The 14,302-nt window shown below is 39.6% G+C and overlaps 1 protein-coding gene across 5 annotated transcripts in view; it reads left to right on the top strand.

The window, feature by feature from the left end:
- CDC42BPA (CDC42 binding protein kinase alpha) overlaps nt 1–14,302 on the top strand; it is a 457,009-nt gene that overhangs the window by 300,031 nt on the left and 142,676 nt on the right. The window lies entirely within an intron of this gene.

Genomic DNA, 14,302 nt, shown 5'->3' with positions numbered 1-14,302 from the left:
CTCTATGTTGGAAGCTGCGCACACCTTCCCCTGCTCTCCTGAGGGTTTGCCCAGAATGCCAGCTCAGCCTTTTTCATTTCTGGGTGCAGGGCTTAATGTAACACACCTGTCAAAAAGGTTTCCCCTCTTTCTGCTAGGTCATCCTTGCCCATTACCCTGGCTCCTGTGCGGTGCACAGGGAAACTAAACCAGCACAGTAAAATTCATGAAGTATTCTCTTTTTCTTTCCCAGGTTCTTGACAACTCTGCTGCTATATGCATAAAAGGAATGCATAAAACTGTCTTTTATTCTGGGGAAACTGTATAAAACAGTGAGACTTGTAGACTCCATGTTATTCATCCCTCTGCAATAGGCATTATTGGAAGATAAAGGTATCCCAGAACAGAAATTAAATGTAAATGTTTAAACATATTGATTCTTGCTTAAACCAAGGGTTAAAATGACGACCAGTCTTTGTCTGAAACATACACTTAAAAACTGGACAGTTGTGATGAGAATAGACTGGGAAGCCTGATCCAATGTCAAGATTTTCATTGTAGATGTTTGTATCCTGTGTCCTTGGTGCACTGGCTCTGAGAGCCAGTTACACCATCATGGACCATTTTGCATCACGTCTCGTACTCAAAGACTACTTGTTCCAAGCTTTGAACCTCAGTATTGCATTGGTTAGGGGCTGGCTCTTAGCAGTTTTTGGATGTTTTTAATTGCTTGTCACATTAACACCTACCACATTAATATTCAAAAAGGATTTTCTTAGGGAACTGATTATCAGACAACCTAACTACAATAACCAGACCATCTTCAATGTGACACTAGTAGTTGTTTTTAGATGATAAGTCTGATAGTTAAGTCATCCCTAAATGTGCATATGTATCAAGGCTGAGACACATTTTGGTTGGACAATATGAGGATACAGAGAAGCTTTCCACTTGCAAGTCTGTAATTCGGAATTGTTTTACAAATACTCAATTTGTTTAGAAATGTTTAAATGTTAGGAACTTTAATAATATTTTTTACTTCTAAATTTCAAGGCATTGTCATTGAATTCTGGGGCCTACCTGATTTTTACACAAACATGAGTTTTAGACAAATGCCTGTCGCACTGTGGCTTAAACTGTGCTAACAATGTAATGCCATTGACAATGTAGTTTAAAATCTCCAATGACTATGGCTTGGTTTATGTTGATGGAACTAAGCAGACACTCTATCGAATGCTAAAGAAATGCAAAATTACAGATACAGTTAGAGCTAAACATTTAAAATCTTGTCTTAAATTTAGTTGAGACTTGGACTTAGAGTTTTGATATAGTGCAATCAGCATCTTTATTGCCAAAAGAAAATTGAAAAAGATTTTCAAATAATTAAACATTATAATTCTGAATTAGAATTGATTAATGAACTGCAGGGTACCTCCAGAGCCTCAGAATACTGTTCTGTAATTATGTCACAATTTATCTTGTTTCAACTGAAGCTTATTTATCTCATTTCCTCAGGATTGTCTCCTTCTTGAGCTTTACAAATTGGATCCAGCTAGTAGCAATTTTTACTAATTTCCCCTGGTGATAGCTGAACTCTTTGGACCAAAATAGCAGTCTTAAGCCAGCTTTCAATAAAATAGATCATTTTTTTTTACCTCCTTTTGTTTTCCTCCAAAGTTTTCATGATTGTGCTTTCAATTTTGTACAGCATGGAGGACCTCCATACTTGCTCACTGTAATTTTTCTTCTGTTTATTTATTATGATTTTTTTTGCCATATGGCTTCTTGCCTGGTGAAAAATCCCAATAAAATGCTTAATATGAAGGGGAAAAGTCAAGCTGTTCTTAACTATTAAAATGAATGCACCCAAATGCTGTCCCATGGACTTATGCTTAAGCAATTATAGATTATTTTACATATCTCTAATTAAACTGTCAAAAGCTTTATTCCTATATATTTTGCTTGCACATCAAGTCAACAAGATCCTCATACTTATGTGTATATGTATTTTTGCCTGAAGTATTTTAAGCATGTTCTATTCCCCATAAGATGTTGAATCTTAAAATAAAACATATGTTGTAGGGGGAGGGGTGGATTTAGACCAAAACCCAGTATACAATCTAGACATTCAGTGATATATCAGTATGAATCTGAGCAGACTAAGCAAAATTATCAAATGAATTTTGTAAGCTATGCCCAAATACCAAAATGCCTCAAAAACAAATCTGAATCTGGTAAAGCAGCTAACAATTGTTGTTTATAATAGGAATTATGGAACATTCTCCATTAAATGTAATGCATTATTATTCATCCATACTCCATGTGATATCCGAATTTGTACTTGCAGAGTTCGAAAGATGTAATAAATAAAAACTTAACTCTAAAAGCACACTGCTCTACACACTGCAGTCAGGCACAGCAAAGAGATCTGGAATCAAATTCCTCACCACCTTGCATTCTGACTGTAGTGAGCTTGACATCAAGCCCCTAGCATCTCTCTGACTCTCCCTCTGCCTAAGGAAGGGTGTTTGTACCTGAAAGCTTGCAAAGAACAATTTTTCCAATTATTTGTTTGGTCTAATAAAAGATACCACATTTACCCGAAGAACCTTGTCTGCCTGTGTCCTTAGACCAACATGGCTACCACCAACATTCCCAGAACAGGCATTTACATGTCAGTTAATCTGATTTGAGGCATTCAGCTGCAATTGAATGTAGTTAAAAATGAAACCTCATTTGTATAGTTTCTTTTCATTATTGTTCCCTATCTCTTTGCTATGTTTTATATCTTATTTCTTCAAATTAATGGGTGAAGGGATATATTCCGCAAATGTAACCACCTGTTTCCTCTCAGCTGATTAGGGTTTCAGAGGAGAAGATATAGCACCTTGAATTGGAGCTACTTTGAGATCCAGATTACTTTCACCAGTTGTGTTAAAAAAAAAAAATAGAATAAAAAGAAACGAGAAATTAGGACACAAAATTATTTTTTCATTAATACTGTTTCTTGAACTACAACATTTTAGAGAAATCCAGAATTTTACAGGAAATAAACATACTGCGGTGCAATAGTTTTCTTTGGCAAATCCATTTTAAAGTTTGTTAGTAAAGGTTTAAACAGTTTGATTTAAAAAATAATAACTTTGTAAGTTCTTTGACACATGATAGGGTATGTGTTCATCAGCCAGTATGTGCACATGGTATTTGCGTTCAGGAATGAACATCAATGCCTGAACAAACCCAAGGTGTGTATGTGTTGGCTGGCAAATGCACACCCTGTTGTGTGTTATTGCTTATTTTATTAGAATTTGAAATTCATAAAGAAAATCAGATATCATAAGGTAAATACTTGGGTGTTTCCAAAATAGTTGTCTGAGGAGCAAAAATTGATTAAAGGAGCAACATAAGTCTTTGGAGCAAGATTTCCTTTTTTTTAATAAAGAAAAATAAAATTAAAAGTTAGCATTGGCCACAAATATAAATTACCCTCTAGGCCTCATTAACTTTAGATTTTTAAATATCTTACAGGCTGTAATGCAGAAGACCTAGGTTCAATTCCTGACTGCCACTGTGTTGCTACAGAATTTGGAACAAAGTACTTCTTTCTCTGTGGCTGTGGGTAAATGGTATAAGGCAGCTTTGTACTGAGCTGGAAACAGTATAGCCCCATTAATGCAGTATAGCATGTGGGTTAATAAGTTCTGCCTCTCAGCAGAGCTAATTGTCTTGTATACAGTGCCTTATTACTGCACTGTACTGCTTCCAGATCATCAGTTACTGCTCAAAGAACTAGTGCAGGGTGTCTCAGTGCAGAGCTGCCTTACATTACAGACGCGCATCTTAACTAGTAAAAAGGAGATGATAATACTATATTTTTCCATCTTGCAAAATTTTGGTTTATTTATCTTGTCAGATTTTCAGATTAGGGGCAATTTCTTGCTCTGTGTATATATTATGCTGGGGCTCATCTATGCCATTACAGTACGACTGTCAATATCTTGATTGTTCTTGGTGAAAGAACATTGTTTAAAACTACATGCATGTTTTTAATCAATAAACCGTGTAACAAGGGATCCTGCGCTGTTACTACCATTCACCAGGAATTTGGGACTTGTCCTTTGTGGTTCAGTCCAGCTCCCTTTGAAATCAGTGGTAGTTTGTCCACTGACTTTAATGAGAGCTACATCAAGTGTATGATGCCTAAGGTACAAGGATGTTTTGAAACAAGAGGTTAAGTGTTGCATGGTATTTTATATCCTGTTCCTCTCAGTAAGGACCAAGGGAAAAAACAGGATATAAACTAAAGGAATAGGTTTGTAAAAATGAAAATCATGAAACTATCTTGCTTTTCTCTCCCTTTTGCCTATTTTACTTGTTAGGACTTTAGTTCTACAAATTTTAGGCCTGGTTAGAGTCCTGTGGCCTTCAAAGCTACTTATATTGCCTTCATTTTAAAAGGTTCAAGCCTTTACTTTTCAGCTTAAAAGGGCAGAGCATTGTTTTATTAATATGCAAACATAGCACAGTTGTTTGGGTACTATATGAACTAAGATGCATAAATAGTGTGTGTGCATGTGCGTATGTGTGTATGTGTAAAAACTAATACCTACACATGGAGTGTGTATATGTGAATGTGTGTGAATCCAGTAGAAACTGAGTTATTCAGAACATAGTAAAAATCAAAAGATAATTGTATTTAAAAGATAGAATTGTTCATAGGTCTCAAGCAGAGGAGGAGAGGAGTGTCTTTAGGTAGAAATGCACTGGAGCCTTACTCCAGTTTCCTTGCGCAGCTGTCACATGTAGCCTCTCATACTGAGATTATTGAGGAATTGCTGCCAGCTACCCAAATCTAATCTGGCTTCCACGCGCATTGCTGTTTTTGCCAGGTGGATCTTTTTTCCAGTTTGGTTCACTGCAGCTGAGGTAAGTTGAATTTGGCAAATTCAGCACTTGATATCACCCCTGAACAATATAATGGAAATGTGGAGTAAACTGTCCTTTGAAGTAAACACTCACTCTTGAAGTCCTGTAGGGTTAACTGTGACAAACTCAAACCAGGTGATTACTAGCTTTGCTGGGAGTTCACCAAACATCATTTTGTGGGCATCCCTCAGGGCTGTCAAATCTGAATCGCCGAATGTATTAATAAAAACTTTGTAAGCACCAGATTACCTACTTTACTTAAAATGTAGCCAGACATCGATGTATTTTCATGTATTTATTTTGGTGGGTGTAGCTTAAATGCTCTAGGAAATGGGGCAAAGGGAAGAAAATTGTTTCTGTATCAGCAGAAGAGAATGGCACAGAGAGTCCACAAAAGTTCTGACAATGTCGGAGAAAACTTCGGGTGCTGAAGGAATGCTGGAGAGTAAAGGTCCAGCTGTTCTAGCAGACAGATTCTCTCTAATACTTTTCTTAAGGTAAATAACTTGGCAAAAGGAAATGCTGCTTATTGTAAGACTATAATTACAACCATTAACTGTCTGCTTCTGACATTTATTTTTTATTATTGTTTAGAATGTATGTACATGTCTAAAGGAGAAATGAAATGCTATAGTGTTTTCAATTGCTTTTAAGCCATCTGGATTAGTTACCCTGTGCCTATGAGCTAAGCCTGAACAAATAATTTGATTTTGGGTTTACATCACAAAGGGGACAGTGAGTACTCACAGCAAACTTAGTTTATACCCTCTACAATTCACACTTTACTATTAGCGGGAATAATATACCATGAGCCTTACTGACTATATAGGAGAGAAGTAATTATTAGGCTAAAAAAATGATATTTTTATAACTTTGTAATGTGAAGGTAGAATAAAGATCTTATCCATGAGGTCATTCTTTATGTTTATCCAGTCAATAAATTGGTAAATCAGCTACAATTCTAAGGCATGCTACTTTAAAAGGGACATTCCATATAGTCATTCTTCATACAGGACTCCTTCATACAGAAGTCACTGCATTTAGAGCCAGGTCATCCCCTTCACTGCTGTTTAGAGTGACCACCTTTTCAAAATGCAAAAATGGGACACCAGGCTGCCCTGCCCCGCTCTGTCCTCCTGTTCCAGGTCCTGCCTGTTGGGCCACAGAGGCCTCTGGGGGAGGGCAGCAGGGCAGGGAGCCCTGAGCCTGCAACAGGCAGCCCATGCCCACCCCTGCCTTGTGTACAAATCTGGAGGGGCACGTACCCTGCTCGTGCTCCCCTCCCCAGGAGTGTGTGCAGCAACAGGGAGCCAGCCCCCCTGCCACCTCCCGGATGAGCCGCCCATGGCTCCATCCCACTCCCTGTCCAGGCCCCATGGCTGCACTTTTCCACTCCAGCTCCAGGCCCCATGCACTGCTCTGGCTGAGCAGCACCTCCAGCCCCAGCTGCCAACCCTACAGTATTCCCTTCCTCACTGTGGGGGCCTCAATCCCCACTCCCTTCGTGTTGCCTATGCCCCCTCCGCCCTATAGACTTACCTGCAGGCAGCTGGGGAAGCTGCTCTCCATTGCTGCCTGGCTGTATTGCTGGCTACGTGCATGTATGTGCATGCACACACATGCACGTGGAACCCCCCGTGTCCTGCTACCCCCAGTCCCAAGAAGTAAACAGAAAACCCAGATCCCTGCACAGGTTATTCCTATGGTTTGACTGTCTAGGGGAATCCAGGACAAGTGCTGTCCCAGTCATTCAGCCTGGGACCAGAACTTGATCTTTATATTTTGGGACTGTCCTGCCTAATTAAGGACCAGTGGTCACCCTACTGCTATTCCAGTGTTCCTTACCGTTAGACAGGCAGGGCCTTAGCCACTTTGTTTCAGGAAGCAATTTATTTGGATCTGCCAGAGAGCCTCTGGCTGTCTTGCCTTTTTGACCCTCCTGTGCAGGTATGTTCCTTCTGTGACATGTAACGGTTACAAAGGCAACGCTGTTGCTTCAAATCTGGTGACCTTTATTTTTGAGAAAAAGAAATTACAAAGATTACAAAGAAAATAAAGTACAGCAGAGAATATACTGGGAGTTCTTGCTTTTTGCTTATTGAGATATGTGCAGATGTCTGTAGTGTATTGTTTGGTTCCCAATATTGGCATATTCATTTTCAGTTTCTAAAGGATTTTAGCATGATTTTCAAAATGCACGTTGTTGAGCTGGCTCAGCAGTATGATCCTGTCTAAATGCTCCCACCAACACTGTTTCATATCCCCTCTAGTGTATTAAGTCTACTATCGTAGGTTGCCACCTCAGGACTTTTCAGCTGGGCTTTGTCCCTCCCCCCAAGCATCTCTCAGGAAGCCTTAGTACTGTGCTGCTCTTTGCTGCCTGGAGCTTCTTCCAGCCTGCCCCAGTTACTTACAGTCCTTCACCAAACAAAGGAACCAAAGGAACCTTATTGTCCTGGTCCCTGAAATGGATCTATTGCGACTTCTGGCTGCTTTTCCCAGGTTCATCCTCCTTCTGGCACAAAGGTTCCCTGCCTCTGGTGCTTCTCCTCCAGGCTTCAGGCTTTCCCTCTCTCCTCTGGCTGCCACATCCTGCCTTTGCCCCAAGGCAAGGGGTGAGGCATTGTAGCAGCGTAGAGAGTGGAGGGTGAACCCAGGGCCTCGTCTGGCGAAGGCGAGGGGTTGAGGTTGGATGGAAGGGGGGATCTGCCTGTGCAGCACAGTAATGGGGGGGTGAGGGGGTGCTTGGTGGAGTTATCTTATTTCCAGTTTCAAAAAAGAGGACACCTGTTGGGGGGGGGAGGGTAATATGATTGGGGGCATGGAGGAGGCAGTGATATGTCCATGCCCTGCTCCTGCCCCTCACTCCCAAGCCACAGCCCGCCCTGCTGCTGCTCCTCACTCCCGACACAAAGTACCCTGCCCCCAAGACCATGCTGGTGCCCCTCACTCCCAAACCATAGCCCATCCCCCCACCCCCCCGTCCTGTCCCTGCTGATGCCCCTTACTCCTGACTTGCAGCCCCCTGGCCCTGCGTGTGCCCTACACTCCCAACCCACAGTCCCCCACCCCCTTGGTGCCCCTCACTCCCAAACCACAGCCCTCTGGTGCCCCTCACTCCTGACCTGCAGCCCCTTGCTCCCCCAGCCCTGCAAGCATCACCTGACTGCTCCACCCCTGTGAGCACAAGCACCAGTGCGGCTTGGCCACACATCTCCCTGCTGCCTCTCCCCTGCTCCCTTCCCCTGCTGGAGGGGCAGGCACCTCCCCCACCCTGCTGCAGCCCAGTGCCAGGGAAAACTTTGCTGCTGAGAGAGCAAAATCCCAAATCCCAGACATTTGTTAGTATTTAAAAAAACCTCTCAGATGGAGATGGGAGCACCCAAAAAGAGGATGTCTGGGACAACCCGGATGTATGATAATCCTAGTGCTGGGTGCAGCAGTATGGGGTGTGCCTGCACAGGTGTATGATGCAGCCATAGGGAGAGGGAGCATGTTTGGTGTGCCTGGTGCAGCCTGTGTAGCGTGCAGCCCCTGCAGGGGTGGTCTGTGGGGCATGTGGCCCCTACGGGTTTAAAGTTGGACAGTGCTGCTTTATCCAGTTCCTTACAAACCAGCACAGGTGAACCTTGAGAACAGGGGGATGCTTTAATACCTCCAGCATAATTTTACAATAAACTTAATAGTGGTTTTAAAGGGGAACATTAGTAACTAGCTACATGCATCTTCTCTGGATTTCTGTGAAACTTTAACAATTATAATAAAAACCCACTTGGGAGCTCAAAGAAATATATACTTATCCTTCAATATTCTTTAGTCACTGTTGCTTTATAAAAAAGATGGCTATCTGATGTGCAAAATTTGCTTTTTAAAATAACAGTCTGAGCACACATAATTAAACCATACTTGCAAAAACAATTATGCAATAATTGCCGGTATCTTCTTGACAGATGTGCTTGCTGTTGGGTTTCTTACACTGGTTATGAAGTATGGTACAAATTTAACTGTGCTTAAAATTCATGTATAATATAATACATAATATTTTCTGTTTGCAAAGGCCTCAGCATTTCTCTAGTAATTCAGTGTCTTTGAAATGAACCCAGACAAAAAAAAAAAAAGGGGCTTTTTTTTGTAATGGCCTTAAAAGGCTATACTGCAGATTTACCAACTCTCAAAGGAAATAGTTTACTCTTGAGCCTTAGTAAACAAATAGAATTTCTCTCAGGTTCGTTAGCAGAGACATCAAAATGAGTGGCAATAATCCCGCTGTAGTCCCAGATCAAACCATTACTTATATTACAACAGTTATAAAGCAAAATGACTTTTTAAATTATGCTTAAAGAAAATAAACTAATTTTAAAGAGAGGTGTGTGACCCCATTCAGATAGATAGACCAATCTGAAGCTTGAACAAACCTCAGATTAAAGTGGAAACTATTACAAGTTTTTAAAATGTTGTGTTAATATTTGTCATGCTAGTTTTATTTTTCACAGGCATTTGCACTTTCTATTTCTATCTGGAAGTACAGTTACAAAAGTCTCATGAAAGCGTTTATTTCCACAGCACTTTCAGACTGATCAGAAATAGGAAGTACCTAATTTCTGATGAGACAGTCTGTTCTGAGAAGAGTTACTAGCTCAGGGACTTGATCCTATGCAATACCAAACTTCTCTTGCAAGATTCTGAGGGCCCTCAAATCTCACTGCAATTCACAGGAGTTGGTGCATTCAGCAGCTCACATGATACTTTAGCTTCAGAAATGGTTTAAATAAAAATCTGGACGTAAGGAGGTTCCTACCCTTCAAACTTTTGGAGCTTTTTGCTTTCACATGTCACTCATTCAAAAAGGAATGTAAACTTGTTCACAGAGGAATGGCAAAGTATTTCTCCTCCTCCCAGCCCGTCTATTACTGGTCCACAGAAAAGATGATAATCTACTACCAGAGACTGCCTTAGCTCAGATGGCAGAAATCTGTGCTCTGCTGCTAAAAGTTTCAATCCTGTGATGATCCTTTAGAGTATCAGTATGATTCCACATAATGGAATTGCTGATTTTCAGTTTCTTTTTGAAAAAAGGCCTAGGAGATTACTGTCATATTGACCTTTAAAAGAACAGCATAAATAAGGTTGCAAAGTTAAGCACACTAAAATAGGACATGCTGGGATTACAGCTGGAGGCTACACTAAGATTGCTCAGGCAACCTGTAACCTGGCATTTCCCAAATGTTGAGTGGCTGGCCTTTCAGCCTTTTTAAAAAATATATAATTGAAGGGTAAATAAAGAGTAAAAGAGTTGGAATGGGAAGGTTTTTAAAGAAAGGTTACTGCTTTCATTGTGAAGATCTTGACAAACTCCCACTTAACTAAGGGGAAGAATTGTGCATTTTGATTTGTTATCTATTCAAACGAGTAGAAACTTATGTATATCAGTAGAGCTCTACTTCCTTCAGAGGAAGTATACCCATTTACCCAAGGTGAGGATCTGGCCTCCATTGTTTATAAAATATCTTTATCTACATAATTAATAATCACTTGGAGGAATTTGAAAAATGGGATGAATCTGGGCATACCACCTTAAAGTCCTCTGTCACAGTGCCAGTCTTCCATCTTTGTGTAATTAATGAACAATGATGATGGAACAGCTAAATGCTGTATAGCATAGGAGGAGGAGGCTGAGAGGCTTATGAAGGGATGACCATTCCATGTATCTGCTTAGGGCTCCCCTTAAAGGTTTCATCCACCGTTTCTGGCCTCTACACGCTGTTTCTGGTATAAGACTACTATTTCCATTTCAGTGTGTGGCTGACAGAGCAGAGATGTGACAGGAAAAGCTTGCAGAATGTAGAAAATATATTTTTTTTACACCTTGTAATGGGAGGTGAACATCTGACTCTGTGAGATAACAAGAGGTATTTATCCCTACATGGCATTTTCAGTGCCCTCTCCGCGCTTGTGTGTACACACATATGAACAGTCACAGCAAGGTTTTCCTTGTGTGTGTCCTGTGGATTCTTTGTACTTACTGTCTCCTTTATTCTTCTTAATCTCTTGGGTATATAGTGAAAGATGGATATTTTGGGTAAATCGTGCCTCAAAGGTAATTTATGTTTTTGTTTATCTTGAAGTAGTACCAGATTTTTAAATGTAATTTGATTTTAGATTTATTTTTACAGAGTATTTTACATCTGAGAGGTGTTTCCAGAGACATTGATAGTGTTTTTTTAAGAATATATTTAACCAATGTTTTGCTAGATCAGTATGAAAAAGTCTCTAAAGCTGAAAGTTGTAATTCTTTAGCACATGCAGTGTCAGCAACATTGTGCAAAAGTGGAACTAAAGAATTTTATTCAGAGGGTTCTCAGAGCTACTTCCACAGGTTTACATTTTGATTCTCTGTTATTTTGTACTACATTCTGATATGTGAAAATGCAATTTCTGTAACAATATTTGCCTTCCTAGTGTGGTAGGAGTTCTTTATTAGACTGAAACATTCCAAACCAGTAGCTTAAAAAAAGTTATGAACATTTGAGCTTTTTTGTTTGTACATCAGTTGTTTCTGCATTCAAATGCCAAATACAATAAAACCAAATGAAATGCATAAAATATTCATTTTAAATTTGATACGAGTCAGAAGAGAATATTTCTCAGTGTTCTCTTCATGAAGTGCTATAGTGATCGTCATTTTAAAAAGAATGGTAACTACTATCTGTACTTACTGCACAGTGGTATCTGAGGCAAAACAGTATTAATTTATTCTAAGGTAGCCCTAACTCTATACTCTGTGCTCTGTGGTATCCTTTTTTAAATTTTCAAGTGACAGAAAACAGCTTGAAAGGCATAAAGGGTCAGATCTAAACAGGCTTCTACACAAAATGTAGATGTCTAAAGCCCTTGGCAGATATTACATTCATCATGCAATTAACAATAACATGCCACACGTTCAACCAATTTCTGGCACCATAAAATGGCAAACCAGCCACAAAGATGTTCCACATTTAAATTGAGTGTGTAGTGGTGAGCCAGGGGCTCCCCCTTCCTGGTTAGTTTAAACCTGCACTCTGGAGAGCACAGCAGGGTCTGCACAGCATGTGGCCTTCCAGATACTGGACAGAGAGTGCTGATGTAGGGCTACTCCGCACACAGGTTTAAACTTGCCAGGCAGTGGGAGTCCATCTGCTCCCATCGCACAGCACCTATAAACATAGATGCAGGGCAACCCCATGCTAGAATGTACCACAAGCAGCTTTCAGCTTGCCTTAAAGGGCAACCAGTTATTCACAAATAATAAATTAATCCTGTATTCATTGTTATAAACAATGTGTATCAAGTCTATCCATAATATATCTCTTCTGTATACAATAGCTTCTTGAAACTTACCTGAGACTATTTCATTATTTTGTAGTACATAAGGCAGTACATTGACGTCTTACCTGAATGCTGGAGTGCTTTTTATCATGCCATTCAAATAACGCTCTCTCAATTTTTCATTATAAAACCTTAATTGCACAGATTATAGCTCAGTTATAAAAATGTTGCTCTGAGTTGAAAGATAACCTGTATGGCCTCAAGCTAGGAATATAGAGTTTGTTTGACAACATTTGATTAAAATTTGTTTAGTCCTTTATAAGAATGAAGTAATGTTTTAGTTGCTTTTTTTCTTTCTTATTTCTCTGCCACATCAACCTCATTACTTATTCGAAAGCTAACATTTGTTGCAAAAATCCATTCATCATATAAGTTTTGAAAATTTTGGGCAAGTCTTAGATGAAAATACTGTGATTGTCATATTTTTTGGTCAGTTAAATTTAAACAACGTTTGTAATAATTGTTTAAAGATACTGAGCAGTTGCAGTTTGTTCATGTGCCTAGCAACCAGTATCCTGATCCTTCAAATGAGTGCATATAGATGTGCCCTTACAGTCACTTGTGAAACTGTGGCCCTGTTCTGAATTTCAGATTTCTTACCGTCAGTTATCTGAGACATTAAAGCCTTAAAAAAGAGTGATCAGATTTACATCTTTAAGGCTGAGGCTTAGTTTCATAGTTGGTAGGGTCGGAAGGGACTTGAGCAGATCATCAAGTCCGACCCCCTGCCATGGCAGGAAAAAAGTACTGGGGTCAAACATGGCATATGTCAGAAGCAAATATACCACTGATATACTGTATATCAGTGCTTCTGACATACTACTAATCACAGTAATTTCAAAGGAGTCAGTTTAGGCCAGTAAAGAATTTGGCTTCATAGGGCAAATTGCATTATATGTTACAGAAGGGTAAATTAATTGTTTAAAGTGGCACTATAGTTGACATACACCAGGGAAACTAGGACCAAAATTTGATATACAGGTTAAACTCTGTATATCAGTGGTATATTTACTTCTGACATATGCCATGATGAACCCAGCCATTTCTGTATGACTTGTGCTACCTGCAGAGCTCTGATTATAAGGTTAGAGAGTTGTATTTGTTCTCACACTCCAGCTGCTTTCAGCAAAAAATGCAGCAGCCAACCACTAGGCTGGCAAGTATCAGGTTTCTTGAGTTAATTATTTACATTTAAAAAATGTTAAGTGAAGTACTCAGAGAACACTTTGGTTTTAAAACCACTTTGTTCTTACAGGAGAACTGTATCTATATGTGTACATGGTTGGCCACTTGGTTTTCTAAATAGCTAAGTAGCTTTAAAAAAAAAGTGTGATTCAGAAAATGGATTTGTGTTCTCAGGCATGTTGCATGCTCCAAGGGTGTCCCCTTATGTTTTGTGAGCAGGGTGGGGAAAAAAGCTGCAGGTTTTCCATGAAGAACTGTCAACAGGTCTGAAAAATGACATTATCAGGTGTTCCAGAAGAAATGGACAAATGTCCTCTGAATGGGCAATCAAAGCAATAACATGCAAACTTTGAAGGGGGAGTACATAACAGAAATGTGTGGATAAAGATACTAAACCTTAATGGTACAGAGATCATTGCAGGACTTCATTAACTTTGTTCCAAAGTTTTATGAGGGAGGCTTTTTCTTAGCCAAGTGCCAACATGTGAATTGAAAATACTCCTCTAGACATCTTGAAATGATTTAGACTTCTCTGTTATTTCAGGAAAGTTATAAATAATATCATAGGGTATGGAATGCATAGGGCTGTGCAGAAACTACCATTGCTTTCTTTATATACAAGTTCTCTGTGTGGTATGTGGGACTTGCCCACGGTAATTATTACTGTCATTAATGGGAGTTAAATTATTAAATCTTACCACAATTTTTTCATTGCATGTATAGGCTGGATAGCAAATGTTTCATAAATAAAATCATATAGGGAGCAACTGCTCTCTGCCTTCACTGTTAGTGAATGAAAAAAAAGTTTCTAAATTATTGTTCAGGAGAATGCATTATGTTTTTCCTC

This window comes from Gavialis gangeticus, unplaced genomic scaffold, assembly GCF_001723915.1.
Source record: "Gavialis gangeticus isolate Ggan-Ray unplaced genomic scaffold, GavGan_comp1, whole genome shotgun sequence".
Classification (NCBI taxonomy): domain Eukaryota; kingdom Metazoa; phylum Chordata; order Crocodylia; family Gavialidae; genus Gavialis; species Gavialis gangeticus.
The sequence above is the reverse complement of the archived record's forward strand: the minus strand, read 5'-3'. Positions and strand labels throughout refer to the sequence as shown.